Source organism: Sus scrofa, chromosome 8 (assembly GCF_054392235.1).
Source record: "Sus scrofa isolate SSC_HxYL_T2T_F1_AM1 chromosome 8, Sscrofa_HxYL_maternal_Yorkshire_Landrace_v2.0, whole genome shotgun sequence".
NCBI lineage: Eukaryota > Metazoa > Chordata > Mammalia > Artiodactyla > Suidae > Sus > Sus scrofa.
Window position 1 is genome coordinate 55698398 of NC_139390.1, and position 6603 is coordinate 55705000.

The window sequence follows — 6603 nt, forward strand, 5'->3', positions numbered from 1 at the left end:
AGACGTATTTTCAATACATCTCAAGTGGAGAAAAACTTGCTAAAAATCACTTTATTTGTCATGGAAACCATATCTTCTAGCAGACATGGCACAAAAGCCAGTGTTTATGGTCATCACACCACAGACATCAGAATTCCAAGCTTCTAGGGGTTTCTGGGGGCGGGGGGTGTGTCCCCAGGGCCTGTGGAAGTTCCATGCCCGCCGCCACTGCCACTGACTGCTGCCGCCCCTCTGCCACCACCCAGGGATCCTTCGCCCTGGGTGGGTGGGGGGAGGGAGAGGGTATCTCAGCAGAAACGATCTTATCTTACGGGGTTTATGGGTGGCTAGAAGCATGTGGTTCTGTTCATGTCATGCTCGAGGTTTCGGTTTTTGCCCTCCTACCTACCCAATGGTCGGCAGATGGAATTCTTCTGGTTTTCTCTGGCCATCCCTCTCCTCGAACTCACGGGTCCAGTTTTTCTCCCACATTTGACTTTTCCGGGAGATCCACAAAAGGAAGCGCCAACCCTTGACATCCACCGACAAGAGATCACCACCCTCTGCCCCTCTTTAGCCCCTTCTCATCCTCATGCCTGCCTGCACACATCGGAGACATTTCCAAGTGCCCAGGAGGATCCTTGGACCCTGACACCTCGAAATCTTCCCTGAGCAGCAGTGCTCGGGACTCAGACCTGGGGTTTATCACGGGCTCCAACCACGACCTTTGGTTTTCCTGGGCTGGGAGATCGGTTTCATGAGATGGAACCGGCTGCGGATTCAGCTTCTGGATCTGGAATGTGAAACGTTGTACACGACTTTTTTCAAGGCATGACTGTAGGGGAACGAAACCTTGCCCCCCCCCCCCCAACCCGCCACATCCCAGATGTCACATGAGCACGGGGAGGAATTCTGTGGAGCTGGAAACAACCATGACCCAAAAGAACACAGGAAGGAATTCCTGTCATGGCGCGGCGGAAACGAATCGGACTAGGAATCACGAGGTGGCAGGTTTGATCCCTGACCTCGCTCAGGGGTTTAAGGATCTGGCATTTTTCCGCGAGCTGTGGCATAAGGTCTCAGATGTGGCTCGGATCCCGCCGTTGCTGTGGCTGTGGCTCAGGCTAGCAGATGCAGCTCCGATTCAACACCAAGCGTGCGCGCGCGCGGGGTGGGGGGGGGGTGGGGGGGGAAGGGAAGCAAACCTCCTAAGAACGACGAAAGTGCAGTTAGGAAACAGAAAATGATGATCCCGGAAGTCCACTTGAATGTGGTTGGGAATCATGCATAGGACCACACCGCCACCGTGTGAGAGACCAGTGCAAGACAGCTGAACAATACAAAGCGGGGTGGGGGGGGGGGGTGCTTGGCGGGGGTTGGAGGAGGAGGAGGAGGAGGAGGAGGAGGAGGAGGAGGAGGAGGAGGAGGAGGAGGAGGAGGAGGAGGAGGAGGAGGAGGTGGGGGGAGACGGCGGCACTGGTGGTGGGCAAAGGTGCCTCTGGGCGAGGACTTTGGTGACCATATTCTCATGGCAGGCTTGAGAGCCCAAAAGATGACATGGTGGAGGCTGAAGTTAAATTTGGTCAAAAGGAAAACAACCATGAGAAAAGATGCGTCCACCCACACATAGAAAAGATATCGTGCCAAGAATGGGAGCCCTGTTCCAATGGCTCTTCCTGGGATTGTGGGAAATGAATCGATAGCAAGAAGATGCTTTCACATCCATGTCTTCAATGACTCCTGTACTAAGTGCGTCGTGGTTTTGCCAGTTTGGCAGAGTTGTGGAATGTCATCCGGCAATTGCATCTCCCCTGCCCAACCAGCAAGATGGAGTTGTTCTTTTTTTTTTTTTTTTTTTCCTGCTGCACTGCCTTTCCTGTGCCAGGGATCGAACTTGAGGCTCAGCTGTGACCTAGGCACAGCGGGAACTCCGAGATGGATTTCTTTTTCCTTCTTTTTCTTTCCTTCCTTCCTTTCTTCCTTTCTTTCTTTTCTCTCTCTCTCTTTCTTTTTCTTTTCTTTCTTTCTTTCTCTTTCCTTCCTTTCTTTCTCCTTTCTTTTTCTTTCTTTCTTTCTTTCTTTCTTTCTTTCTTTCTTTCTTTCTTTCTTTCTTTCTCTCTCTCTCTCTCTCTCTCTATCTTTCTCTTTCCTTCCTTTCTTTCTTTCTCTTTCTTTCTCTCTCTCTCTCTCTCTCTCTCTCTTTCTTTCTCTTTTCTTTCTTTCTTTCTTTCTTTCCTTCTCTCTCTCTCTCTCTCTCTCTCTCTTTCTGGTTTTTTTTTGGGGGGGAGCCACACCCGCAGCACATGGAGGTTCCCAGGCTAGGGGTCAGTTCGGAGCCTTACCTGCCGGCCTACACCACAGGCACAGCCACGCGGGATCCGAGCCGCGTCTGTGACAGACACCACAGCTCACGGCAATGCCAGATCCTTAACCCAACAAGTGAGCCAGGGATCAAACCTGCAACCTCATGGTTCCTGGTCGGATTTGTTTCCACTACCCCAGGATGGCAATCCTGAGACTTGCAAAGTTTATTGTTTGTTTCGGGTTTTCTCCACCCCCTCTCCCTCCTGTTTCAGCTTTATGTTTTACTTTTTGGCCACACACACGGGCAGCAAGTGGAAGTTTTTCCTGAGCCAGAGATGGAACCTGCACCACACAGGGGCAACCAGAGCCACCGCGGTGAGAAAGCAGGAGCCTTGACCCTGTTGGTCGTGGGCTTCCTTCTTCTTCTTCATCTGTTGTTGTTTTTTGGGTTTTTTTTGGGGGGGGGGTTGTTTTCCTTTTTTTGTTTTGTTTTGTTTTGTTTTGGATGAGATTTCAGTTCACCCCCCCACACATACACACACACTCATAGTGTTGCGTTGTACTTTCCCTCCGTTGTGGTTGGTCAGTCATGCTGAAATCCATGTTTCTATGACCTGACCACCAGAGCATTTGCCCCAGGCAGCCATTTGTTCTCTTTGGACTTTGTCTCAGTCTATGCAGAGAGAGATTTTCATTTCCACTTTCCTAGGATCGACTGTATCCTTCTCTCCCTTCCTAAGCTTCTGGGCTTTGCTTGTCTGCTTTTGACAGACCGTCTCCGTCGGTAAGGGTGGCAGGTATACCGACTCCTGCGTTGTCGTTCTCCGAGAGCTTGCCGGGTTTCGTTTTTGCCAGTCCCCGCCTACCCTCCCGCCCTCCCTCTCTCCCTCCCTCCTCCAGCTCCGTGCAGGGAGGTGGGGTGGGGGTGGGGGAGAGAAGAGAAGGTGGAGGGGAACCTGAGATCTCTCTCGCTAGTGCCACCCTCACCGCGCCGGCTTCTCTCTGGAATTCCCAAGCCCAGGAAGGGACATGCTTGGGGGAGCGAGCGCGGCTCCTTCTAGGCAACAGCGAGAACCTCTTCCCAGCTCCTTCCCCGCCGCCGCCGCCGCCGCCGCCGCCGCCCCCCTCTTTCCATCTGCTGCCATCACGCCACGCAGTGCCTTGCCAGGAGGCAGCTCCGTAGTGGAAGCCTCGCGGTCGTGCAGGACGCCTGGCGCCTCGGCCCCGGGAAGAGCTCGGGCATTTGGGTGGCCGGCGCTGTGTCGTTGTGTCGCCGCCGGCCGGCCGGCCTTCCGGATCTGTCCTGGTGACGTTGGTGGCGGTTGTCGCGTGCCATCTAGTGTCCGCTTTTATATCGTCCCTTCCCTCTGCAGCTTTGGGGACCTTCGCGAGGGATGTGACTCAGCCATCCGGCCTGAGTCAGAGTTCCGGGAGGCTGGCGACACTGGCGGCGACAGCTCCGGTGGCTCAGAGGCCTGGGAGTGTCCCTCTCTCACCGGAGATTGGGCGTGCAGGCCTGTGAGGGAGTGACTGTCACCGCGCTCCCCAGGCAGGTTCTGGGGCCGCCTGGCCGGGTCGACCAGCATCCGCTCTTGCCGCTCCGGCCCCGGGGACCGACCAGGCCTGGGCCGGGCCGCCTCCCTAGCGAGGGGAGAGGGTGTGCGGCGCCCGGGACTGCCTGTGCTCGGGTGGCCTGGCCTTGTCCCGGGTCGCCCTTTGGAGCGTGAATGACTCCCGCCCGCCGTCCCTCCAGCCTCTCATCCCCGAAGTGAGGAGCGGCCCGGGCTGTGCGCTGTGAGGGCGTTGGAGGGCGCGACAGGCTCGGTGGCCGGCACGCTTGTTTCCCGGTCGTCATGCCGGCATGGGTCCCTCCCCCCCTGCCCCCCGACTGATGGCTACCGCCGGCCCGTGCGGAGTCGTACTGACGAGGTCTAGACCGGCACAAGCCGTGAGGGGTGGAGCGGAAAGGGTGGCTCGGGCCCCGGCGCCTTCCTTCGCGGGGTCCGTTCGTCGGAGGCGCCTCCGTGGAAACATTTTTTTTCCAAGTCCTGATGGATCCGGAGATGGTGGATGGTACCCCGCCGGCCCCCTGCTCCCGGGTGTGGCCGGGAAGGGTGCACCTGGGCCTGAGGCGTGCCCATGTAGGGTCCCGGTCGTTGGACAAGACTTCGTTTCCCACGCTCTCATTCCCCCCCCCCCCGCCCCCCCGCCCTCGGAGTGTTTCCCTGTCGGTCGGTCGATCTGTCGGGAGGTGGGGACCGGCCTGAGCTGGATGGTGTGTCCTGGATTTTGGGGGAGCCAAGTCCCCGTCTGGAGCTCCGGACAGACCGATACCTGCCCGCGTGGGCAAGCCGGGAAGGGCTTCCCCGGCTGGCCGGCCGGCTCCACCTCCTTCCTGTCCCTGTCCCTTCCTTGCGGTCACGCTCCCCGGGTCGACCAGATGGCCCTGAGAGCGCTGGGTCTGGCGACTCTAGGGCAGGGCTGGGGGACAAGTGTCCGGATGGGGGTTCCGGGGATACCCCCACGTCCTGTGGGTGGGCCCCGCTGCTGGGCATGGACATTTTTCGCGGCCGAAATAGGCCTTTTCTGTCACCAGGTAGATGCTGACACGATCCTCTTCAGCGCCTGTCGCTGGAGACCTTGGGCCTCTGGATGCACGTGGGGGGCTTTGGGCTTTCGGCTGCTGTCCAAGGCCTGACCCTGCCCTTTGCACCCCGCGTGGGGGCCGCTCGCCTGGGCCTGTGCGCCGGCTCTCGCTTGTGCATCCAGCTGGCCCATGCTGCGGTGTCCCCTCCGGTCTTTGGCTGACCCGAGGGCGGCAGGGCGCGTGGCCCTGTGGGGTCTTCTACCCTGTGTGCCTCCCTGCTGCGGGCACCCGGCGGCTCGGCTGGAACAACCCCACCCTGTTGGCTCCGTGCCACGTGTCAGGCATTCTCCCTCCCGGGGTTGTCAGCCGCTGTCTCTCCCCTGAGAGAGGAAGGGGAGGAGGAGGAGGAGGAGGAGGAGGGGGGGCCGGTGAAGCTGAAGCAGGCCCCCGTGGTGATTGTCTTTGCTGGCCCTCCCTCCCTCCCTCCCTCCCTCCCCTCTTCTGGGCTCTTCCCTGGCTCTGCCAGGACTGATCGATGTGGTGATGTGGCGCTCTCCTGGGCTTGGGCTTAAGCCGCGCCAGGTGAGGGACGGCCGCTCATGGTGAGTTGGGCCGCGCCTCTCATTCTGTCGCGGGCCCCTCGCTGCTCCTCCCCCACCTGCGGGTGGTGTGGGGGAAGGCAGGGGTGCGGCCTCCAGCCTGACCTCTGGTCTCCCGCCCTGCTGCCTTCGGGTGTCAGTCGGGGGGGGGGGCCTGGGTCCTTTGGGACGCAGCAGGCATTCTCGCTTTGCCTCCTTGGCGTGTGCCTTGCGAGCGGTCCCTCCCCAAAGTGGGGGGAGGCCTCCCTCGCTGCCATGCTTCGCATCCCTGCGGGTGCGTGAGCGTGCCTCCCCTGGTCCTCTGTGGTGCCCCTGGAGTACTCCGGGTTGCCTGTCAGATGCCCGAGGCCGAGCGGTGGTGTCGTTTTCCTCTCCCAGCGGTGAGTCCCCTCGGGTCCCCACTGTGGTGGTGGCGTGCCCCACGAGCAGCTTCCTAAAGCTCAGGGGAGGGGGTCGAGACGGTAAGGCAGGGGAAGCTTGTGTCCCCTCCCCGGGAGGGGCTCAGGTGGACCCCTTGTCATGGGTCTCCCTCACTGTGTGCCAGTGAGGGCAGCCCTTGGCCCTTGAGTGGCACGCCCCATGCTTCTCCCTTGACCGGGAAGGCTGCATGTGGTCGTGAGAGCGACCGCGGTGGGCCGGGAGATGTGAAGGGGGGGTCCCCGTCTGGCTTTCCGGACGTGGCATCCCTCCACCCACGTGGAAAAGTCTGAAAGGCAAGCCTGGTGGCAGCACAGACTCTTGCCCTCCCGGCTCTGACCGTGGACGCTCACATGGGCTGTGTGCTTTACCCATACCGCAGACCCCCCCCCCTTCTGACTTCCCACTTTTTGGGAGTGTTCCCACTCCCGTGGGTCCCCGAAGGGGCGAGCGATGGTGTGTGGGGCACGACGCGCCCTCGGTGAGAAAGCCTTCTCTAGCGATCTGAGAGGGGGGCCTTGGGGTACCTGGACCCCCCAGCCGCCGCCCCTCCTGAAGTCTGCAGGGCAGTAGCTGCCGGCGCTACTTGCCACAGCGTGTGGGCAAGAGCCGCCCTCGCGCGAGGGGTGCGCTGGCCCCCGCGGTGGGGGCCAAGCGCTGCTCTTTTGCCTAATGCGGCCTGTGCCTCCCCCCTCCGAGTTGGGGGAGGGTCACGCC